Source organism: Pleurodeles waltl, chromosome 11 (assembly GCF_031143425.1).
Source record: "Pleurodeles waltl isolate 20211129_DDA chromosome 11, aPleWal1.hap1.20221129, whole genome shotgun sequence".
NCBI lineage: Eukaryota > Metazoa > Chordata > Amphibia > Caudata > Salamandridae > Pleurodeles > Pleurodeles waltl.
In genome coordinates this window covers 956043314-956068757 of record NC_090450.1, presented here as the reverse complement: position 1 = coordinate 956068757, position 25444 = coordinate 956043314, and the positions used below count along the sequence as shown (strand labels likewise).

General features: G+C 45.3%; 1 long non-coding RNA gene across 1 annotated transcript in view; it reads right to left on the bottom strand.

Annotated features, from left to right (window-relative positions):
* Nucleotides 1-3808: 3808 nt before the first annotated feature.
* LOC138265306 (uncharacterized) overlaps nucleotides 3809-25444 on the bottom strand; it is a 98532-nt gene continuing 76896 nt past the window's right edge. Inside the window, exon 3 of the long non-coding RNA XR_011199336.1 lies at nucleotides 3809-4208. This is a non-coding gene — a long non-coding RNA (uncharacterized lncRNA). The remainder of the gene's footprint in view (nucleotides 4209-25444) is intronic.

Genomic DNA, 25444 nt, shown 5'->3' with positions numbered 1-25444 from the left:
AGCAGTGAAAACAAGAATAAATGAACACCGCAGCAACATCCGCTGCGGCAGAGTCACAACTAAACTTAGCATCCATTACATTGAGTCCAACCACACACCAGATGATATGTGGTGGGTTGTTTTACAGACCAGCACCTCAGAAGGTACACGTCCACTTTTTGAACTTGAACAGCGCTGGGTTTACAGGCTTAACACCCATCGCCAAGGGTTGAATGATGATATTCCCTGGTTCAACCTGTCAATATAAACAATCATCAGCTGATTGATTATCTACTTATAATCTAAAAGATACAGACTATTGTACTCTCTTATGATTACACTTTGGGCTTCAGTGGTAACATCTCCTACGGTAGCTGGTCACTCCCCTTTACACTTTCTATAATTGAATTAAGTGCTCCCCTTGGGAGCGAGTTGGCTAATGAGCAAGTTACTGTATCAGATGGGGGCATTGTGAGTCGTTTATGCTGTCCCTGAGTGGTCTATACACTCATTTCTCTTACAATGCACACTAGCCTAAGATGGCCGCCATGTTATTCCCTCTCTATTGACGTTTTTTGATAGTCCCTTCTTTTATTTTTATCTGTTTCTTGTCCCTATCGCGCCTCGTGCGGAGGGAGAAGTTGCCAAGCAACCTATTGAGTAATTGACGCTTGCGCGCACTTCTCGCGTATTATTTATACCCTTGGAGCACTCGGCTTCCGCCTCATTCGGGAACGGAGCCTGAGGGTAGGTGCTGCGTCTGACACCGAAACGCACACAAGTGAGTACCTGCACGTCCTTATGGATATGTTTGACCATAATGCCATTTTATTGAATTGAGATACCGGTTCCTTTAGGGGAGGTCGAGTGTCTCCTCCACTAGTTACCTGTGTGTTTGTGTCTCTGTCACTAAAGAAAATGACCTGTTCAGAGACTGTTAATCTCGATCTTTTTAACTAATTACCCGGCCTTCTTCGACAACAAAGGAAAGGTATCCATAACCTGTTTAATATTCTAAGCCCCGCACGTGACCATTTCAATACTTATGAGCACTTGCTTACTTGTGACCATTAAACGGACTACATGCACAGACACCGAGAATCCGGTGCTGTTGTCTTTACCGTTGATGTTTTTCCATGAGGGAATGACTGATGTTTCATTGAGCATTTTAATATACAAGGGGGAGAGACCGATTATCTGTTCAAACTCCAATCCCTGCACATGTCTATTTCACTATTTATGAGCACGTGTTTAAATGCCACTATGAATTGAATTACATGTACAGACATCGCGAATCCAGTGCGTTTGTCTCTACCATTGATGTGTTCTATTATGAAATGAATGGTGTTTCATTGCACATATTAGTATGTACTATTTGGTTCTTTTTTGATCTGACTGCATTATTAAGTCTTTCTGACATACATTGTGGTACCGTTGAAGGTGCTTGATTGACTGTTGAGGATCAGACTCCTTGCTGTTTATTTTGTTACTCATTTTGAATGCTCTCCCTGTTACATGTCTTTGTTTTACCTTGACCAGATTGTTTGTGTATTGGGCATCAGGCCTACGTGATCCCATGAAGCCCTTTCTCTAGTGGAGATGGTAAGTCCAACCAATATACTACCAGCATGGGTTGCTACCTCCCACCCCATCACGATGTGTTGCACAGTTTGTCACTATTTTTCCACTGACTTGATTGGATTATTCTTTCATGTTCAATGAAGAGATTATATATTTTTAACCTCTGTTCCTTTTTGTATTTAGGGTGACTGATAGGAAAAAGCCAGTCCTGTTCTATCCTAGTAAGTGACTGACGACGTTTTGACTGTAAACGATAGATTGCAGGAGTCTATATATATAATTTTTTCTTTTTTTTCACCTGGGTTTCGATTGAAGAAGTCCAATTATTTAATAGGTCCTGAAGAAGCGTCGTAGGATCCTGTTGAGACCATATCAAGACGCGAAACATGTCGACCACATATTAAGGAATTTCGGATAATTACCGACTTCCTGCATTGAATTGTCTTGTGTGAGTGTCTGAGCATTACCTCAATTTTCACTCCCTTGCCATTTTTTTAATCTTGGCCATTTCCCAACATCAAAGAATAAATCACTTAGTGAGGGTCCTGAGCCAATCTTATCCTTTATTCCTGTACTTTCCTTCCCCACGGACCCATACTTGGCTCCGCGGCATCATCGGCAAAAACAAAAGATCTCCGGCAAAGAGCCCCCCCTTTTTAGGGGGGAGCCCGTCAGACATTGCAGCGCCGGTCTGACGAGGAGCTGTCCGATGATGAAGCATGACACCAAGTACGGTGTGTGAGGACTCTTGCTCCTGATGATCAGGACTCCTTTACTTCCTCTCCCTATTCTTTTGGAACAGTGTATCATATTTTATTATCAAATCAGGCTTTTCTGCCAACAACTTTTATTTTATTTTTGTATCAGTGTATCTTACAAGTTGGTCCTTAATGAGTGAGTTAGCTGAATTCCCGAATTCACACGTTGAAGACAATCTCCTTAGGACAGCTATGTAATTAATTACTTCCTCATTCTTTCCTTGAGTTCTTGAAAAAAACGTGTGCCTTTCTAGTACAATGCTGACCTTATCGCCGAACGGATCTTCTGATTTCCTTAACGTTGCTTGATACACATCTACTTGTCCTTCCCTTTCTCTTCAGTCTTCTTCTTCAATAGTGTCTAGAGAATCAGCTTAATCCTCATACACTTTTATACATTTGTACTCCTAAATTATGTAAAAGGGTATGTTGCTTCTGCAATGCAGAATATCTGTCATCACCTATAGCTATCAGATATTATTCAAACATGTCCACCCATAATTTCCATAGCAGAATGGGTTTGCCTATTTTGTTTAGGGGGGGAGGTGGTTGAGACATGCTTGAAGCCACCATGAGGATTGTACAAAAACCTTACAAATACACAACTTGTTAACCACAAGTGAACTGGTTTAGATGCTTGACAAAATACACTTAAGAAGGAAAAAATGAAGGCTTTCCTAAAAACTTCCAGAAATTACAGGATTACATATATCAAATATTTCAAAATATACTATAATATGATGTAATATATGGTGTACTCTTTAATTCTAATAAACTAGAATAGTAATTTTGCGCTGACGATTAAAATCATAACTAAGATGTATTATATGGTTTCAATAAGATTGAGCGTTCTGTAGTATTACAGTAGTTCCCTCTGTGAACTGTTTAACTGACATTAAGGAAGAATTTAGCTCCTGCTAATTCAAGAATTAGTTAACGTCACACCAGAAAGTCTTTTAAGTCAGGTTCCAAATTAGTTTCAGAATGAGAATTTCAGCTAGTGATAAAAGTGATTATCTTCTTAGACTAACCAATGAAGCCACTGCACTGCACTTCCCAGTTATTCTCACAAGGAAGTAGACAGCGCCGCCTCCACCCACAGGAGACCATAGAAGCAGGCTGTAGCTAGGGTGACCAAGTGCCCCAAAAATGTACCTCATGTCCATGTTTTAAAGAGGGTAGACTGAAAATAGTGGAAGGTGATTTTTTTTTTCCAAAATAGAGATACTTAGCAGGTGTTATAAGAAAGCATTTTAATTAACAGGCATCCCACTGGCTTTAAAAATTGCATTTTATTTATGTTCTTGTTGCCTCTTCTGTAATTCAGTGCTCATGACCGCTGTCATTCTGTGCGGTTGAAGTAAACTTGTAGTCCTTCTTCTATTTTTGTGACATATCCCGGTTTTTGGGGTTAAAATTTAGATTCTCCCAGTAATTTATGACGGAAAGTCTTAATTTTATTAAAGACATGGAGGCGAGTATTATGCTTCTCTAACTTGCTTTAATTCAAATAGCAGCAGTCAAGAACTACAACTCCCAAAAGGCTTAGAATAAAGAAGCCAATGGGAGCGAAAAACGTAAGTAAAATTGCACCAATCAGAACAATGGAAGCTACGTATCAACTAAGCTTGACTGCAACCAGCCCTCTTTCTTGATGCGAGAAGGCTAGTAATTAGGAGAAAACAACGGTAAAATGACCAAGACTATGGCAATTGCTAGAGACAAAGAACAAAAATCCAGGATCAGATACAAACATAAACGAAGTGAGGAAGATATCCGGTAGGGAGTAACGGAACTGCATCGGAGAGGATCCGGCCGTCCAGACGATATGTTGCTGCTTGACAAAACCATCTTCTGATCAGGTAGAGGTTGGAGTTGGAGCGGAGATTGCTGCAGGGAGGGAAAGACAAGAGAAAAAATCAGAAGTATCTCCTTGTTGAGGTGGGATAATACTCGCCTCCGTGTCTTTAATAAAATTAAGACTTTCCGTCATAAATTACTAGGAAAATCTACATTTTATGTCAAGAACGGAGGCTCATATTATGCTATTTTAAAGCATATTAATCACAATTGATGTAGCAGTATGAACTGGTTTACAGTAAAACGTCCTGAAAACATTATCATTGGACCAATCAGCGGATCTCAGAATGTCCTCTAACCTGGATCCAACCCAAAAGGCCTTGGAAGCCATGGCCCCTCTAGCTGAGTGAGCTCCAAAAATGGAAATATCAATACCCGCCAGGGACATTACCCAACGGACCCATCTGGCTAGAGTTGCAGCAGACACGGGACTGTGTGGTTTACGAAAAGAAATTAACAACTGAGAAACAGAGGACTTTCTGAGATTAGCTGTACGTTCTTTGTAACACTTGAGACATTGTCCTACACATAGTTTAGGTTGATCGGGAAAATATGGATAAAAAACTGTGCGTAAATTAGTTTTAGTACGTTTCGTAATGGAAAATAGTACCCCCGTCGGGGCGAACTGTCGGGAGGTAATGTCAAGTGCTCTAACATCTGATAAACGCTTAATGGACACTAAACAAAGCAGCATAGTAAGTTTTGCTGAAAGCATTTTTAAAGATAGGTCAGGATTATCTTGCCAAGAGAGAAACAAATTCAAAACAACATTTACATCCCATAACTTTGAATATTTAGGTAGAGGAGGAATTGAACATTTTACTCCCTTTAACAGTCGGCAAAGAAGAGGGTGTTCACCCACCGGTTTTCCGTTGACATAGGGGTGATGCATGGAAATAGCAGATCTATATAAATTAATTGTCCTATAAGACTTACCTTCGCTAGCTTGTGCAGCCAGAAAGTTAATTATATAATTTATATCCGCTGAAACGGGATTGAGGTCCCTTGCCATGCACCAGCTAGACCAAAGAGACCAGGCGGAAGAATATGCTTTCCTGGTGCCGGGAGCCCAGGCTTTATTGATGAAGTCGGTAGCTTCGTCAGAAATTGGGATGGTAGATGGGGGAGGCCCGATACCTTCCAGCCTGAAAGGATGAGAGTTTTGTTGAGAACTAAGGGATGAGGATTCCCCAATGGGTCTAGGAGAAGGGAGGGAAAGGAGGGGAGCAGAAAGGGAAAATCGATTGCCAATTCCAAGAGAGGAGGAAACCAAATTTGAGATTGCCAAAACGGTACCACCAAGACCAGGGTTGCCTTCTGACGCCTGACCTGGGCCAGGACTCTGGAGATCATAATAAAAGGAGGGAAAGCATAGTTGACTGCTTGTGACCAATCCTGCAGAAACGCATAGGAGGCCAATGCCGAAGGATCCGGAGGCCAACTGAAAAAGTGGGGAAGTTGGGCGTTGAGGCGAGAGGCGAAAAGGTTGATACTGAAGGGGACCCATTTGTGGAGGATAGACTTGAAGACTGAGGGGTGAAGTCTCCAATCGCTGTAGTCTCTGAGGAAATGAGAATGCCAGTCCGCTGTTTGATTGAGGGAGCCGGGGAGATATTCTGCCGTGAGGGAAATCCCGTTGTCTAAGCAATATTCCCAGAGGCTTTTTGCCAGGTCTGCTAACGGCTTCGATCTGGTTCCTCCTAAATGGTTTATGTATCGGACAGCCGAAACATTGTCCATACGGAGGAGGATGGTACACTGAACCCTGCCTTTTGCCAGACTCTTTATTGCAAAGGAACCTGCAAGCATCTCTAAATAGTTGATGTGCAATCTGGACTCCGTTAGTGACCATGTACCGCCAGTCGAGATTGGTCCACAACGGGCGCCCCAACCCGTCAGGCTTGCATCGGACTCTAACACAAGATCTGGGGCTGACAGAAAGATGGTTCTGCCATTCCAGGCGTCTAAATGGTCTATCCACCATTGGAGCTCTAGGCAAGATTCTTGATCTAGAACAATCAGGTCCGAATAGGCAAGACCTTTTCTGAGGTGACGGATTTTTAATCTTTGAAGGGCTCGATAATGCAAAGGGCCGGGGAATATGGCCTGAATCAAAGAGGACAAAAGGCCCACAATCCTGGCCAAAGATCTCAGAGAGATGTGGGTTTTCCGAAGTGTTCTTCAGATCTCCCATTTGATAGAATTTACTTTTTGTAAGGGAAGGTGAAGAGAGGAAGAAGAGGAGTCTATTTCGAATCCCAGGAACTGAATTCTTTGAGAAGGGACCATGCTTGATTTTTCTTCGTTGACAAGAAAGCCCAATTGGGAGAGAAGAGAAAAAGTTAATTGTAGATGGGAAAGAAGGGTCTCGCGATTCTGGTGCAAGATAAGGATATCGTCGAGATAAATCAGCAGTCTGATGCCCAAAGCTCTGAGATGCGCCGCTATTGGCTTCATCAGCTTTGTGAAGCACCATGGTGCTGACGACAGACCGAACGGAAGGGAAGAAAACTGGTAAGTTTGCCCGAGCCAATAAAACTGAAGATACTTGCGGTGGTCCTGATGAATGGGAACTGAAAGGTACGCATCCTGAAGGTCTAGACGTACCATGAAATCTAGAGGGAGGAGTATATCCCGTAAATGGAGAATTGTTTCCATCTTGAAATGTTGATATATGACAAACTGGTTGAAAAATTTTAAGTTTATGACTGGCCTGAACTTTTTGTTCTTCTTTTGAACCAAGAGTAGTGAACTGAGATGGGATGGTGGAGATAGGAAGGGTCAAACATGGGGTTACCTTCAGAGTCCAGAACAATATTTGCGGAAAAAGGGGTAGAAACTTCCAATTTAGGCTTTTTAGGAGGGGAAGCCTGAGAGAGCGAACCCCACACATCGGAATCATCATCCATATCATCCATATCGCCGACATCATCGTCGGTATCTGAAATATGTGAAATTACAATTTGTTTTGCCGCTGGTAAAATATTTCTTGTTTTGGCCTTACGTTTACCAGATACTTGCTCAGAATTCCCCTCCTGTGAAGGAGGCCCGGGAGGCATTTCATCCTCAGTCATGGGTGAAGAGACTTCACCAGTCAGCAAAGCGCCATCATTTTGTGACAAATCCTTGTTTTTTCTCTTTCTGCTATCCCCCGCAGAATGGGTCATAAAGGATTTGAAGAACATATTCTGAACAGAATTCTCAATGTTCTTTGACATTTTAGACATAGTGGCTACCATAGCCTTTGTCATAGCCTCATTAATAAAGGCTCCAAAATCTTTATTGCCTGAAATTTCAGAAAAGGGATTTTGACATTCCATACTAGCTAAAAACCACCAGGGGGCGAAGGGCAGGGCAAAATATATAGCAGGCGATGAAAAACCCTGAGAGGAAACAGTTAATACTGTGGGCAGGCTGAAAAAATCAATAAACACGCCCTAGGAGGCGTGGCCGAATGCCTAAGACCGAGGGAAAAGGAGACCGGAGAGTTGTAAACCTCGCGAACGAGGTGAGGAGCTGAGCGTGATGGCCCGGCACTCCCGGGCGTCGAAAGACCGCAGTAGGTGGCCGGCTGAGGTAGAGGAAAGCCGCGGAGGAGCAGGTGAGGAAAAACGGACGTGCTCGATACGAACGCGACCGTTAGAACGCTCGAGGCAGCAACACTGCCTGGAACACGCACGAGCGCTCAACGGCTTAAACGGTCGAAATCCGAGCCGTCTAAGCCGAAGCAAGCGGAGTAACAATAATTACATGATTACGCGCAGACTTAAATACCATAAAAATAAATACAATACATAAGAAAATAAGAATTAAACGTAGGAAAGGAAAAGTGTATGACTTATCTTGACTGCCAGCAGCAAGAAAGAGGGCTGGTCGCAGTCAAGCTTAGTTGATACGTAGCTTCCATTGTTCTGATTGGTGCGATTTTACTTACGTTTTTCGCTCCCATTGGCTTCTTTATTCTAAGCCTTTTGGGAGTTGTAGTTCTCGACTGCTGCTATTTGAATTAAAGCAAGTTAGAGAAGCATAATATGAGCCTCCGTTCTTGACATAAAATTCTGGCCACCCTAGCTGTAACGCCCAGCATAACCTCCTTTCAAACCATGTTGCTGTCCCAAATCGCAGTTACGCGCCTGAATACTGTCTACCTGCCTTGATGCAGAACATGCTTAGCTGGAACTGAAGCACGGCCTATACTGCAGGTAATGTCCCAACGCAGAGGCATCGCCTTTACTTAGCCATCACTCTGCCTACATGATTGCCTCTTCCAATGCTGGTGCCAGTGAGATGTAGTGTACCTCAGTAATGCGCCGCCTACCTCTGCTGGCACCCTCCTACAGTTGAAGTATCCCCTCTCACACCAGTTGTCCACTCCAGTCCCTGAAGGGACCGGCTGGGAACAACACCTGTTCCAGCACAGTAGAGATCGGGGAGAATTTTGCACGGCTGTGCATCAGGGTATTCTGTAAAAACGTCGGAGCGGATGACAGAGAGCAGATGTAGAAAAGATGATCAGGGTACACTGCCTCCTGTTGGCAGGAGCAGAAACCTAACAATTTAGTTCTCATTCCATTGTAGGCAAGCATTGCCAGAGCCATTAGGGCGATCGTATATGCCAGACTTTTGGTTTGTCCATGCTTGCTTTGTTTTGTCATGGGTTTTGCCAAACTTTATTAGTAGAAAGATGCTGGGCCCACATCAGTCTGAAAAAACATTAGTTATAACCCAAAAAGATAGTTTCAACTCAAACCAGCAATAGTAATCCTTGGCACTTAAAGGAGTTACTTTTTCTGTGGATGTGCTCCATGTGAAAGAGGAGATAGCTGCCACTCAAAGTGACGTTAACTAGCAGGTGAAGTGGGATAACTCACTTGGACGTAGAATTTTAGCTAAATCAAAAGGTATTACCTAACCCTGGACCTAATAAATCAATGTGCATTGTGGAATGTTTCTTTGATTGATGACGTCTGCTGGGGTTTTGAGACATATTGAGACACCATTCTTTAGCTGGCCCATTTAAAGGCTTGTGTGGGAAAAATCATCCAGTGCATGCCTTTCCTTTGTGAGCTACAACCAGTACATAGCTTTTTTGTAACTCTGTAGGCTGAATACAGACTATGGGTGCAACTCTCCTAAAGGAAACATTGCATGTCGTCAGTAGACAGAACTGAAGAGTTGACCTCTGCCACCTGTCACAGTCCCAAGAATCCTCCTTGCCAATGAGCTATTGAAACACCCTACCCAGGGACCTTTTCCCTGGTATATGATGTCTCATTCAATGGACGTCAGCAAGGGAAGCAAATATCCTGTTGTGAAATAGACACTGGAATATTAACAGAAGTAAAACAATATTCTTTATTTCACCTTTGAAGTATACCTCAGGAACACATAACACAGAAGTGGCCCACAGGAAAGGTCTCACATCACCTTACCAACTGTCTACATTCTCTCACATTCTATTCTAGCCTGCCGAACCAAACCATGGAGAAGAAGAAAAAGCTGGAACTCAAGGAAAGGGGGAAAGACAGAAGAGATACAAGAGTTAAATGGACAAAGTTACAACGTATCTCTTTTCCATATAACAAAAGGAAAAGACATTAGTAATAGATATACTCACATGATATCTGTTCCATGAGCAAGGAGGGCAAAGACACAACACATGTAGACCTTAAAACCACCTGAAACCAGATCTAGAAGGAAGCTTTATTGAACATAGTATTTTTACCAGTTTGGTGCCTTAATGATTCTCTGAGATCTTGATGAGCTATTAGACTGATTGAACTCGAATTCAGACCATTTATAACTATCATTATAAGAGGGTGGAACTTTGGCCTTACTAATATGGTCCATGCTCCACTGCTGACCATTTTCAAGTTCAACAACATTTCTAAAGATCTTTGTATTCTTCGGGACAGGTGAGCACACTGTGTATATCTGATCTCTTAACATGCACCATGTCTCCTACTTTCCATTTAAATTGTTTCACTCCTTGTCTCTGGTCATTATAACTTTTGTATTTATTTTGATAGTCCCCCATCCTAGTTAAAACCCTGTTTCAATCCACTGGAGCATGACTCTCCCCCATCAACCAGGGTGGATTAATCTTGGCGCTTGAAGATCTGTTTTTTAAAGACACAAATGGTGAGACTCCAGTAACTGAGTTAGGTGTGGTAGGTACGTTAGGCCCTTAACATTTCTCCCAAGGCATTTATACAAGACAACCCGTTCACACTGGCCCTCTGTAAACATTATTTTATCATCCTGTTTATTCTTTCCATCATTGTATTTGCTCATGGGCATTAAAGTGCTGTTGTATGGTGATGAATGTTCTGCTCACATAAGAATTCTTTCATGGGTTCCAAAGTGAGCTGAACCTAGTTATCAGGTACTATGGGGCACCCTCATTCATGACGGTATCCTTAAGGAACTCAATGAGAGCTTTGGTGTGGATCTGATGTGTAGTTCTTGTCACCACCCACTTAGAGTGGTAGTCCACCAGAACAATTATATATTTTCTCTCTAAACCAAAACGGATCAGTGGATCCCAGAATGTCTAGAGCAAGTTTTACACAGGGTTTACAGGGACTTCCTCAGGACTCGGAGGTGACTTACGAATCACTTTAACTTTATCATTGTTGGCTCAGCTGATACATTTTTTTCCTTTTTGCTCAACCATGGGGCTAGTTCAGGCCACCGGACACTGGGCACAAATTCTAGTCTTTGTTACGTTTCTGCCATAAAGGCCCTTCATGACCTAGATCCACTAATTTCTCCCAGAGGATGCAAGGAGGAACCACCTTGTCTAATCTCATCAATCTGTCATCAACCTTACTCAACTCATTCCTCACCTCCCAGTATCTCTTAATATTACCCTGAAAGTTAAATTGTTTGGGTCAACCCTTCAAGGTATACTCTCTGACCTGGAAATGAGTCAAATAATTTTGTTCTCCCTCCTTCTATTCCCTTTTATCCACTCCACAATTGGATATATTGATGATGATGCCACTTAAATGATAGTCGAGCCCTTAATAGGGAGTCTGAAAACAAACACCCAGTGATAATGCCAATGTACGCAGAATGCATCAGTGATGTGTGTGCTCCCAGACAATATGTGATGTATGTGTGTGCTCCATTGCATGCCAGTAAAGTTACAGCATGGACCATTCAAGGAGCGCATGGGCGGTAAGTTGAGCGCAGTTCCCAGAATAGGTTCCTGTATTTGGCCTTATGGCGGCACTGCTGAGAGCGGTTGTCTGTCTAGTTCACGGTTTCCTCCATGGGAGTGGCTTCTTTCAATGTAGAGAAAGTTTGGTGGACATCTACTAACGATTTTAACTGCTGTTCAACAAACTTTTCAAAAGTTTTTGCTTTCCTGAAACTGCCAAAGCATGAGTTTGTTTTAGAAAAACAAAAATATCTAATGACCCCCACACCCTGTAAAAAAACTTCTGGGATTATTATTTTTTTACTCATACTCTGTCAGGCCTTCAAAGGACGTTTTCCATCAAGAGAGCCTCGACGGCTCCGTTTATGGAAATCCTGAGATCTGGCCTCCTCTAAATAAATGTTGGTGGACTAAGGGTTTGGCACTGTACATTTTGTAGTTTGTTTAGTAATACTACAATAGCATTACTAATATACCACAAAATTCTGTTCACCAACCTACATTCGGAAGTCAGTGCATCCACCTCACTTATGCTTGATGGGCAGAGATATCCGCCCCAGCTGCGGATAACTTTGCACTGTCGGTGTACATTTTATTAGTAAATGTAGGAGGAGTAGGGTCAGGGGCGGCCCCTCCCCTATGGCGGAGGAGCGTCATCCCCCCCCTGCTGAAAGGAGGAAGCAGAAAAATAAAATGATAATAAGAGCATTTTTATTATCATTTTATTTTCCCGCTTAGGATGGGGCCAGCATTTTCCGCTTCACGGGGGGAGGGGGAAGGAAGGAGTGCTAGGTGCACTCTAAGTGTGCACTGACATGTGCACTTAGTGGTTCCCACTCCTTTCCTGAGCGGTGTTTCTTGGGTGGGGAAGGGAGGAAGGCAGAAGCACCGAGGCGGTGGGAGTGCTAGGTGGCGCAGAAGGTAAGTGTTAATTTTTTTTATTTGCTCCCGCCCCTTGCTCTGCGTGCTACCCCACCAGCCCTTCCTGCTAGCAGCCTCCCCTGAGTAGGGTCAGAGATTGGAAAATGGGGAATACTTATGAATAAATGGGAAAGGTTTAGGAAGGACTAAGAAGGGGTTAAGCGAGGGGTTTAAGTAGGGTCATGCACTCACTCGCCCACAAATAGTAAGGCCCTTGCTATTGGCACAGCCATTCTCACCAACCCTCTCCACACAAAGACATTTATTTCTCCATCATTCCATTGTAGAAGAGCATGATCAAACGTGCATAGCAACCATATCCAGTGTGCCTTCCAGCACCGTGCGCTTCGTCTGAGTCCCATTATTACAGCACGAAAGCGCTTTAAAGGCTTTTAATTCTTATAATTTCTTTAGAAAAAAAAGTGTTTTCAAACAATCCGAAATCTCTCCAGATTGTTTAAAAAAACACCTAGAACCCCAGATTATATAGTACGACTATCTTTGCCATCCCCCACTCTTATACACACTATGCGTTGAATAACACTGTAATCACGTGTTGCCTATGAAAGGATAGTTCGGGAACCCCAGTGACATTTTCGCATGTTAACTCAATTTAGGATCACCTTTAGAACAAGAGCTGAATGATGGTTTGTAACCACTGGGTGGCACTGTGGTTACACGTGATTCTCGTCTCCCTGGTGGTGGGCAGTGCTTAAGTGAGTAACCCTGCGGTGGCAGGTTAACAATGCGGTCAGTTTTCCCGGATTGGTTGTAACTGCGGTCCGTCTGGGCTGGTTTCTGCTGGAGACCGTAACTCTGTAGAGTAAATAACGTCTGCAATGGCTGGACACCAGTACATACTCCGGCAGAGAAACAGCATTTTACAGACGGTTACCGTAATTTTTATCACGTACAGCTAGGGAGACCAGATTTTGAGGAGCAAAAACGGGTCCAGGTTAGACATTAAAGAAGGACTAAAGACTTTACTCTCACTTTCATAACTGGCCTGTCCCGTTTTTTTTGCATAACTTTGTGAATGTGTGCCTATACGGGTGTGTGTGTGTATACACACACACACACACATTTACAAAACTACATTCATAAAATATGCTATGGCTTGACCTCCCACCCTGCACCCCCAACCCACCCCCCTCATCCCACCAGCCTCTCTCTGCTCCCCACTCCCTCTCTCTACTGGGAGCAGACAGGGGACTGTGTTGCCTGACAGTAACAGATAAATTACTTTCATTATTCCATACTTTGTAGGTCTCTTTAACTTATGCTTCCCTAGATGATCTGATCTTTGTCCGAAAAACCAGGACATTTATTTAAAATTAGGGGGCATATTTATACTCTGTTTGCACCAAATTAGTGTCATTTTTTTTTTACTCTAATTCGGTGCAAAACTAACTCCATATTTATACTTTGGTGCTAGACCCCTCTAGAACCAAATTTATGGAGTTTAAGTCATTTTTGGAAAGTGGAGACCTACCTTGCCTTAATGAGATGCAAGGTAGGCGTTCCTGTGCAAAAAATGACTCTATGGCCTTAACGCCATATTTAGGGGCATATTTATACTCTGCGGCATATTTAGACTCTGTTTGCACCGAATTAGCGTCATTTTTTTTACTCTAATTCGGTGCAAATCTAACTCCATATTTATACTTTGGTGCTAGACCTATCTAGCACCAAGGCCCTGATTTATACTTTTTTTGCACCGCATTAACGTCATTTTTTGATGCAAAGTGGCGCAAACTTACAAAATATTGGCCCTTATTTATACTTTTTGCTGTAAAACTGCACTAACTCAGTTTTGCACCAAAAAGTTTAGCACCGGCTTGCACCATTTCTGTGCACCAGCCGGGCACCATATTTATGGAATGGTGCAAGCCGGTGCAAAGAGTAGGCTAGAGTTTTAAAAAATGACTTTAGTCGGGTGGGGCTGGCAGTATAGAAGAAGAGGGTTTAGCACCAAAAAATGGCTCTAGGCATCTAACCAGATTAGCGTCATTTTATGGTGCTAAACCTACCTTGCCACATGACTCCTGCCTTAGAAAAGGCAGGAGTCGTGCCCACCACCCCAATGGCCAGCACAGAGGACAGGGGTCCCCTGGGCATGGCCATTGCACCCTGTGGCATGTATTACCTGTACTTACCTGAGATGGGGTCCCCCATCCTCGCAGTCCCTCTAGTGTGGGTTGGGGTGCCCCTGGGGCCTAGGGAGGGCACCTCTGGACTTATTCCATGGTGTTCCACCATGGAAATAGGCCCACAGGTCCCCTAACGCCTGCCCTGACCCAGGTCTTAAAAAGCAAGCTTTGCCCCATTTTTTTACCCCGCCTCCCTCCCTTGCACCATTTTTGCATGGGAGTATAAATATGGCGTTAAGGCCATAAAGTAATTTTTTGCACGGGAACGCCTACCTTGCATCTCATTAAGGCAAGGTAGGTTTCCACTTCCAAAAATTGACTTTAACTCTATAAATTTGGTGCTAGACTGGTCTAGCACCAAAGTATAAATATGGAGTTAGTTTTGCACTGAATTAGAGTAAATAAAATGACGCTAATTCAGTGCAAACAGAGTATAAATATGCCCCTTAGCGTAAAAAAATGATGCTAATCTGGTCAGAATCATTTATTTTGACTCAAACCTGCCTAACGTGATTTTTTTTTCAGCTAGCCTACCCTTTGCACCGGCTTGTACCATTCCAAAAATATGGTGCCCAGCTGGTGCTAAAAAATGGTGCAAGCCGGTGCAAAACATTTTGGTGCAAAACTGCGTTAGTGCAGTGTTGCACCAAAAAGTATAAATAAGGCCCTAAGAGAAGCGTCGGTACACCAGGACAGTCCTCTAAAAACCGGGACTGTCCCAGGAAAACCGGGACGTCTGGTCACCCTACGTACAGCATACATAAATCCTGTACAACTCCCAAAATGCATTAGGGAAAATAATAAAATTGGCATACAGCAAGGAACTCCTAAAACGTCTACCACATAGCTGTATATGAAAATAAATTTACGGACACTTACTTCCACTAAAGTTCTAAGTGCCCACTGGGAGCCCCAGGAATTCGAGGGTGCCACTCCTTGCTATGTGCTCAACTTCGCAACTTTAGAAATCCATGTTAACATCTGTCCTCTCACTGGGGAAGAATCTGTTTTTAGTGATACTGGCCAAGACCTAGCCTTCACTGCATGCGTGCACCATAGCTCAACGAGTTAAGCACTCGCTGCTGATATTTGTGTGATCTTCTGGTCACAATTATCAATCCCATTTGGGACATCACAGCCCTTTATCCTTCTTAGGTTAACAGCTTACTGATGAACTGGGTAATAGCAAAGCCTGTTAATTGCAGCACTTGGGAGCAGTAAAATGTGGGACTGGATAATGCGTAAAGAACACTTCTGCTATGCTAATTTCTCATTAGTATGGCCTCACACGCTGTATTACTAGTAATCTCCTCCTCTCCCATGTTGGTCTGTTGAGTGATGTTACACAAATGCCCTGTGGCTCCTATCTGTATATCTTAGACACGTGTTTCTAGGGTTAGCCCTTCATCACAAGAGAGCAGAAGTAGTAGAGAGCAAAGAAAATGTATTTGGTGTTGCTGGAAATGCTGCCAAAGCCATCTCAGGTCTCAGTACCACTTACTGGCACACAGGTGCAACAACCAAAGCCCGTCAGCTTGCTGTTTCAAGGGAGCCTTTTAAAACAGAAGGGGGTGGGAGCACACTGCCTCACATTCCAGCACAGTTCACCCCGTTGCATCCTGGCAAGTCCAGTTCACAATTAGCGTTTACTTCAAAATTAGCTGTAGTTTTTCACCAAAGTTGGTACAGACATTGGTGTATATCTCTAGACGTGGTCTGGGTTTAGCCCTTCATCAGTAAAGAGCAGAATTAGTAGACAGCAAAGAAAATTCACCTGGGGTTGTTGGAAATGCTAGCTTTGAAGTAAGCCTAATTGTGAACTGCATTTATCAGGATGCAAAGGGGTGAACTGTGCTGAGATGTGAGGCAGGGTGCTTCAACCCCTCTTCTGTTTAAAAGGCTCCCTTGAGCCAGCAAGTTGATGGGCTGTGGAGATGCACCTTTGTGCCTGTGAGCGGTACTGTGACCTGAGAGGAATTTGGCAGCATTTCCAGCAACCCCAGATGAATTTTCTTTCCTTTCTACTATTTCTGCTCTCTACTGATGAGGGCTAAACCCAGAAGCACGTAGAGATATACAGCAATGTCTGCACCAACTTTGGTAAAAAACTACCACTAATGTAGAAGTTCTAATTGTAAACTGCATTTACCAGAACGAAAAGGGGTGAACTGAGCTGTAATGTGAGGCAGAGTGCTCCCAATCCCCTTCTGTTTAAAGACTCCCTTGAGCCAGCAAGCTGATGAGCTGTGGAGATGCACCTGTGTGCCTGTGAGTGGTACTTTGGCCCAAGAGGAATATGGCAGGATTTCTAGTAACCCCAGAAGATTTGTCTTTGCTCTCTACTAATTCTGCCCTCTACTGAAGGGCTAAACCCAGAAACGTGTGTCTAGAGATAAACAGCAATGTCTGCACCAATTTTTGTGAAAAACTACACCTGATTTTGAAGTAAGCGCTAATTGTGAACTGCCTTTACCATGATTCAAAGGGACAAACTGCTGGGGTGTGAGGCAGTGTGCTCCCAACCCCCTTTCTTTTTAGCAGAGCTGTTTAAGAATTATTCAACTTCATCAAGGCAAGTCTCTCTGCAGAACAGAGCTGGCTCTATCATGGGGCCCCTTTGAAAGGCTGGGGGCCCTGGGCCAGAGCCCACTCTGCCCAGGTCTTAAAATGTCTGTGCATTTTAATATGCACGCTACCCTTGTCTCTGATGCACTAACCATTTTCTCTCCCATGTCAAGGACATTTTGAGGCTTTTCTATACAGGACCACAATGAGGTTGTGTACATTGCGACAGCAGCACCGGCGGAATCTTCCTTTGCCCGGCAGAACTTAGCACAAATGTAATACAGACATTTGGTATGAACACCCTTAGCTATTAAGAAATTGTAGTAGCAATGGCTGCCATTTATACTAAACTGCGTTGAACAGCAATGGCTGCCATACAGATGTAAGGACTGAACATGCCAGTCCAATGTGACCTTAGCTTCACAAAGCCACAGGTGCGTGGCAGCCGAGAGGTTCCCTCGGCCTGCAGATTGGGGCATTTAAACTGTAATGTTTGCATGTTGTTAAGCCTTACGCTAAAGGAGCGGGGTCTCTTACAGTGAGCATTAAAAACATCACAAGGGCCCCTGGCAGAATCAAGAATCTGTGCTGTTCAGGAGCCGAAAACATGGGGCAGGTCGCTTGGAGTTCAGGGGCTGCGACTGCGAGACCTGTTGAGTCAGATCGAGCTTTCCATAACACAACAAAACCTAAAGTGGTCAAGCACGCCTCCGAATCAGGGTTAGAACCAGGGACGCATCGATGACCCAAAGCCTCGAGGGATCACCCGAGCAAAGCAAGTGCACTCTGACTTCCACTGAGCGCCATCATGCAACACCAAAATCCCGGCTCAACTAACGACCGATCCCCTTTTCTGCTACTTTCTACGCACCCCCGAACTCCAGAAACCACTGTCTAAGAGCCCACGAGGGAAAGCTACCGAGCGACGCCAAAAAAGCCATTCTGTTGGACTGATGATCGGACTGGTGTTACGTCGTGGGGGTGTTTTTTGTGTCTCGTGCAGTGTCTTTTTCCTCTCCAGCCTGTGTCATCTTGTCTCGCGCCGGTCAGCCATTTATTGGAGCGTTGTGAAGGTTTGGCGAGACTGCGACGACCGCCATTTACCAGAAGGTGTCGCTGTTTTCCTGCTCTGCTCCATATTTGGCGTACAACTGATATTTTCAACTGCTTTGGGTTGCGACTTAATAATTATCCCACTGTACCTCGCCACACGCTTTTAGTACAAGGCACCACAATATATATATATTTACTGGGCGGGAACCTAGCTGTAAAGCGCGCATGGTCGGGCGAGGAATAATGCTTCAGCTGGTGTAGGTGGACGGGTCACTCACAGCATGTAGAGCAGGGAGTGGAAGATGTGAATATCTTGAGGAGAAAATACCAGTTTGCCCAGCAGTGCTTATTGTAAGTCACGTTTACAGGGCTGGGTTCAAAGCAAGACACTGTGTCATATTCACAAAAGTATTTTCGGACGAGCACATATTTATAGGTAATACTACCGCCTTTGCACCTGTCAGGGCTTCACAGAGGCATTCCTAGTGTGCGTAAATAGGAGCCCGCAGTAATACTCACGTAGCAATTCCAGCTGAAAGCCTGCGCCTGGCGCTGCTTTCTAGGTGTACATCTAGGAATGTTAGCAAATTACAATAAGAAAAAAAAGAGTAAAGGTGAGTTCAGATAGAGAGCTAAGCTTCCGCCCATACTTTACTTTTTGATTGGGAGTAGGCCCCCCATATAAGGCAGCAGCTCTCCAAAGCGTCACCTTGAGGGTAAGGACAACAGATTACCCATGCGAGTATCTCAGTTTTTTCTCAAATACTGACATTAAAAGGCGGCTTGCTCAGAGTGACAGCATCCAAGTTGTCCTCCTGCTTGCTAAGCGAGAATACAGCAAGAAACGCACTTGCAAACAATACAGAGCCAAAATACGATGTACTGCATGGATGTGAGGTAGGGTGACCAGAATTTTAACGCCAAAAACCGTGACATTTCAAAAATAGAAGAAGGACTACAAATTTACTTCAACCCAGCACACAGAATTACAGGGCTCATCAACGTAGAAATCCAGTGGCGCTTACCATTGCTCCATATTTACAAGGAGGTGTAATGCCACTTTTTTGTGGCTTAACATCACCTTGTAAATCGTCCCCTTTACACGTAGCACTTTGTGTGGAAGGGGCGCGCAATAGGTGCTGCTGTGGGCGTGCCACAGCAACACCCATTGCATTTTGACACTGCCTCAGATTTGCGAGATTTTGTAAACCTGATGCAGCGCCAAAATTCAACGCCACCCCCAGGGGTGGTGTTAGCAAGGAATACTTGCACAGAAGAAATACTTTTATTCCTCATTTTTTAGTTTTTTCTATGTGTGCTGCATTCTGCAGTACGTATAGAAAGAGAAAAATGCCAGAATTGATTGTTTATGTGCAAGGTGTCCCTTCCTGCACATAAACAATCATTTGAAAATGACGCTGTGGCACTTCTGTGTGTGCTGCATCCTGCAGCACACACAGAAGTTCCAAGGCGCCATTAGTGGTTGTTTATGTGCAGGTAGGACGTCTTCCTGCACATAAACAATCACATCCCTCAATGCAGACATCCTTGCCCTATGGTGCAAGGATGCCTGCGTTGGCGCTGGAAGCTAAATTTAGCATCAGCGCCTGGGGAAACGCAGGGGTGCGCCGTATTCACTTAAAATGGCACATCCTTGCATTGTGAAAATGACGGAGTGCGGCGCTGCCAATTTTGGCATAGCATAGCGCTCCGTCATTTTCCTATAAATATGTGCTTAAGAACATAAATAAAATGCAGTTTTTAAAGACAGTGTAATGCCTGCTAATTAACTTGGTTTCAGATAACACCTGCTGTCTCTAGTCGACTGGGTTAACTATCTCTAGGTGGCAAAAAAAAACAAAAAAAACCTCCCACGGTTTTCAGGCGACCCTCTCTATAAACCGGGACATGAGCTAAATTTCCTTAAATCTGCCGGGACAGGTGGTGAAAATCCGGGACTGTCCCGGGAAATCTGGGACGCCTGGTCACTCTAATATAAGGAGAAGAGTAGCTATTGCTGCAGAAGCTGAGGTGAACCCGGTTATCATACCAACGAGACGCGCGAGCGCCTATGCTGATCCCAGAATGCACTGCACCGGGGCAGAGCGAGAGAAATGCTTAAACACGGTACATAGGCGCTTCGTGCTCCTCACAACTCCAGGCAAGGTGCTAACACTGACTGTTTTGATGGTTTCAGGCACCGGGGTGTTTATGTATGTTTTTATTGTAAAGCGTCACAACCCGATGAGATTGCTTCACGTGACTAAGCGCTGTCTGTATTATTCGAAAAAAGGCCCGATGTGCGTCTGCTGCCCGGGGTGGCCCAGCTGCGCCTTTCAAGTTATCTGTTTTTCCCTGCGACAAAAGCCCCCACATCTGGTGATCAGTTACAGTACCCCCGCCCCTCCAATTAGGGAAGAAGGCCTCCACTGCTGACCATTGCCACTTCGCCTTTAAACAGATGTGTGGCTGCTCCTTGCCTTACCACAACATACCAGACCTGTTGCTCACAGAGACTGTGCTTCATGGCGGTGATGGGTTGAGCCACATCTGCCTGCCTCCCCTCCCACTCCTCGCCTGAGACAATCCGATTCTGTTCACAGAACAAAGCCTTTTAAACCAGGTGAGCGAGAAGCCACAGCCCTCGGGTGGAGAAGAGGGGGCTGTGGTGATGAAGACACGTATCTTCTGCCTGCCGTGGTCCGGCAGGCCTCCCTCCTTAACCACACTTTGCAAGAGCGGCATTGGCCTACGTGCTCCTCTCCCATGATACACTGGGTGTGCAGACCTTTGCTAAGGGAGGCAGGACACCTCCCTTAGCCACACACTACAACCCTGCCACTGGCCTACATGCTCCTTTCCCAGGACACACTGGGTGTGCAGACCTTTGCTAAGGCATACAGGACACACCTCCCTTAGCCACACACTACTACTGCGCCACTGGCCTACGTGCTCCTCTCCCAGGATACACTGGGTGTGCAGACCTTTGCTAAGACTCGCAGGACACCTCCATAAACCACACACTACAACTGCACCACCGGCCCATGTGCTCCTCTTCCAGGATACACTTAATATGTAAAGCCCCTGCTAAAGTTGACAGGCTTCCCACCTTAATCACCACACTGCAGCTGCCTGTATAGGCTTCTCCCAGGATACTATTGGTGGGAACCCCCTTCCAAGGCTGACCGGACTCCTTCCATTCGAGACACTACAAAAGCAGTGCCAGGTTACAGTAGGTGTGAAGACCCCTGGCAGGCTTCCCCCCATAACCACACCGTAGAACGGCAGTAAGGCCCATGTGCTCCTCTCCCATGATACACTTAGGCCCTGATTTACAAAGGCAAACATAGACTTTGTGTAAGTTTACTTGTTTTTTGGCATTCACAAACTCCGTTTTATTTTACTAATAGTAATTTTATGACTGCAGAGGCTCCGCACTTGTGGGAGAGACGAGGCCTGTCCTATCTTTTTATGTGCAGAGTTTTCCACCCGAATTGCGGATGCAGTAAAATTAAACTCGTACTTGTAAATGCCAAAAAAAAACATTAAACCTGCAGAAAAGTCCAAGTTTACCTTTGTGAATCAAGCCCATAGTGTGTAATCCCACTGCTAACGCTGGTGGGCCACCCTCTTTAGCACCACCCTAAAACAGTAGTGCTGGCCAGTCAAGTCATCCCCCAGGGTCCACTGGGTGTGCAACCCCCCTGCTTAAGCTGGCAAGCGTAACTCCATATACACACTACAATAGCAGTACTGGCCTGTGAGCTCATCTCTCAGCATACACTATGGGGGTCATTCCGACCCCGGCGGGCGGCGGGCGGTGCCCGCCGGGCGGAAACCGCCCAAACACTGCCCCGCGGTCAAATGACCGCGGGGACCATTCTAACTTTCCCGCTGGGCCGGCGGGCGATCTTCAAAAGATCGCCCGCCTGCCCAGCGGGAAAGCCCCAGCAAAGATGAAGCCGGCTCCGAATGGAGCCAGCGAAGTTGCTGGGGTGCGACGGGTGCAGTGGCACCCGTCGCGATTTTCAGTGTCTGCCAAGCAGACACTGAAAATCTTTATGGGGCCCTGTTAGGGGGCCCCTGCAGTGCCCATGCCAGTTTCCCTTTTCTGACCGCGGCTTTACCTAGGCAGGCCTTCCTCCTTCGCCACACGCCACACCTGCAGCAGTTCTGGCTTGTGCGTACCTCTCGTGGGACACGTTAGTGTGCAGACTTCAGCTAAGGATCGCAAGCATCCCTCTTACACAGTACAACAGCTGTTGTGTGAAATTATCCCCCATGATACTCTACATTTGCAATACCCCGGTAGGGCTTCTGCTAGGATAGTGGTGAGAGGAACTGCATGTTTTGTTTTTTTCAAGTATTTCGGATTTGTTTGTGAAATGTATGAAGTATGGGGATTTAGAAAAAAGAAAGGCAAAACAATCTGTTAAAAGTAGGAGAAACCCGATGGAAATAAACACAAACATTTCTTGCAAAAAGCGTTTTTTTTCCTGTAGAAACGTCTGCAAAACAATTACTCTGCTGGTTATTTTGTGCAGGGTTCTCACACCTAGCAACTTCATTGAGTGCAAAAACAGTGGCTTGTGCACAAAGTGGGTGGCAGAATTTTAATTATCCTCACCTACAAGTTGATGTTAAAAGGGCATGTTCACCTAGCATATGTGCAGAAGGATTTAGATGGCAGTAGACACATGGTGGCTATGGATAAAGGGGTGGGTGGCTTGGGAAGGAAAGAAGAATTTGTGGGGGTGCAGCTTCGGAATCAGAAACCAGCAAATTTAGAAGCCACATCAGGGTGTAGAATTTGTGAAAACTGCATTGAAGCAATCAGCGTATTGTAAGTAACCCACAGGGTCATGGCCACCAGGGAGTGGATGGTAAAGTGACCTCAGCAAGAAGGAAGTAAAGTAGCGAGGATGAAATGATATCAAAGGAAGCATGGAGTGGTTCGAACTTTGAAAAAGTGGTAAAGGGACAGAAGTATGAGTTGACAACAAGTAGACAAAACAGAGTAAGAGCAGTGGTGTTTGGTGAAAAAGTGAAAGTAACACACTCTGTGAAGTCACTTGGGCTCTAGGGGGTGAAAGGAGGAACACCAGAAGTTTCAGTGCCATCCTAACAAGGAATTTGGTGGTTCAGATGGTGTGTGATCTGTCTGGAACCGGTGTGAGCAACGTAGTTGGAGGAAGGTAGGGTTCATGCAACATTTTCAGGGTATCTACTGTATAAATGAGTTCCATTTAGACTCACTTTATGTAAATGTATTTGATTTGAATAGTGGACCAACTTTGGTCTCATTGGCCTAGGTGATTTTCCTGGGACTGCATATGATAGGCGGCCACCCCTGGTCCACATCTTATGTGAAATTGTATGCATTATTTGGAGTTCTGTGGCTTAGTTACAGTGGTGGTATTTCATCAGAAAAATCAGCTATTGCTAAATGTGTATACAGCAAGCCTAGCTAAGAAGCAACACAGTGCTGAACAAGAACTTTCATCAGTCTTCACATCCATACATGGTTTGAGATCACCTCATCACCTCATCAATGCAGGGCACTGATCGCTAATGCCCGGCAGGAGGTAAGAGCACCCCAGACCAATCCATCCTCAGAGCTCTCAAAGACATGACCGGCTCCATGCTTGCCCATCACACCCTCTCCGGATAGTTCAACCCTTAGCTTAGAATGCTCAAAACTATCAACTGTGCCCAGGAGCACAAGTGCCAGCAGCACTTTAATGAATTAGGTGATTAGAATACCAAAGTCGCCTGCAGCTCCAAAGATCACTGTTATGCAGGGCATAAAGACATGTTTCAAAACTTCACAAACTGATTTTAAAATTTAGTAGCCCTTTGCCATGTGTGTATTTTATCCTAACAACAATCCTTTGACAACAAATCCTTAACATAGCTTTGGATCTCAGCCAACCACTTCATCCATCCTATCTGCCAGCTTCTGTTACCCTTTCCCCAAAACTTTCCCACCCACGACCCCTACCTAGATGCTACTTTCCAATCTCCTCTTCTCATTTCAGGGTGCACAAGTGGGAATCCTGGCTCCCATTCAGGAGACTGACCATCTACTCTTTTCTAAGAAATTGTCTTGCCCACTCTGGCCACCTTACTGTCTCGATCCATTCTTGATGCCTGCATACTTTCTCCCCGAGGTGCCCACTTCTTGCATCGAAGGCCTGGGGGAGGTGGGGGGTAAGGACGAGAAGTGGTAACCATATAATTTAACTACTGTTTTTTTAAACATGTTTGCTGTGCCTTCTGGCTGCTGCCTTCATGATCCCTGTGACCAGCGGTACCAAGGGGGCAAGTCATTAGTGTTAGGGATTAGCCTGGACTACCACTAATTTGTACCCACGTATTCTTGGGGTGACTGGAGCATTGTTACAGCAGTACTGTGCGATGCGTTTTGCCAGAGGTGTTTTTCAACTGCTGCATTGTATCATGAACTATTTTAATTATCTCAGAGTCTAGAATTCCAGTTTTCGCTGAATCGGCTACAAAACACAATTATTTACTAGCCTGAAATTCAAAGCTGGCCGTTTCGGGGGATCCGAGCTGCAATGTGCATCCCATTACCGTCAGGGGAAAGGCTCCCCGTGGCCCCGTATTTATCCCCCTCTGCGGCGCGAGCCGGCTTCTGGCCGCTTTCATCTTTTACCAGGCGTCGCGCCGAAGTGCCTGTAATGCGAGATAGAGAGGGGGCCCTGGGTCTGTTTTACATTTGGAGGCCCCGGGGCAGGTTTACTGGCAGTGTCCGAGGGCAGCCACGAGCCAACCTCGCGCTGCTGCGAGGCACGCGCACACGGGGCCAGCCCCCTCCAGCACGCGGGAAGCCCGGAGATCGGTGGGGGTGCTGGCAGCCGTCTCCCCGGAGATACTGTGCTAACAACGGAGCCTGGAAAGGAACCAAGGCTGGGGAGCGTCCGGGGAGCCCGAGCCGCAGTCAGGCAAAGGCCGTTAGTCAGTGTCTGATGGTGTCAGGCAGGGGTCATGGCAGGGGAGGGCCTTTCTGTCTGTCTGCGACTTCCCATACTCCGTGCCAGTATCACACAGGGTCATCCATCAGTCTGTACTAGTGTCAGGGGCCATCCCTCGGTCTGTACTAGTGTTAGACGGGTCATTCCTCAGTCTGTGCTAGTGTCAGGCAACATCACTCAGTCTGTACTAGTGTCAGACGAGTCATCCCTCAGTCTGTGCCAGTGTCAGACGGGTCATTCCTCAGTCTATGCCAGCGTCAGATGGGGTCATCTCTCAGTCTGTGCTAGTGTCAGGGGTCATCCCTTAGTCTGTGCTAGTGTCTACGGTCAGGGGCCACCCATCAGCCTGTGCTAGTGTCAGAGAGGTCATCTCTCAGTCTCTGCTAGTGTCGGACGGGTCATCCCTCAGTCTGTGCC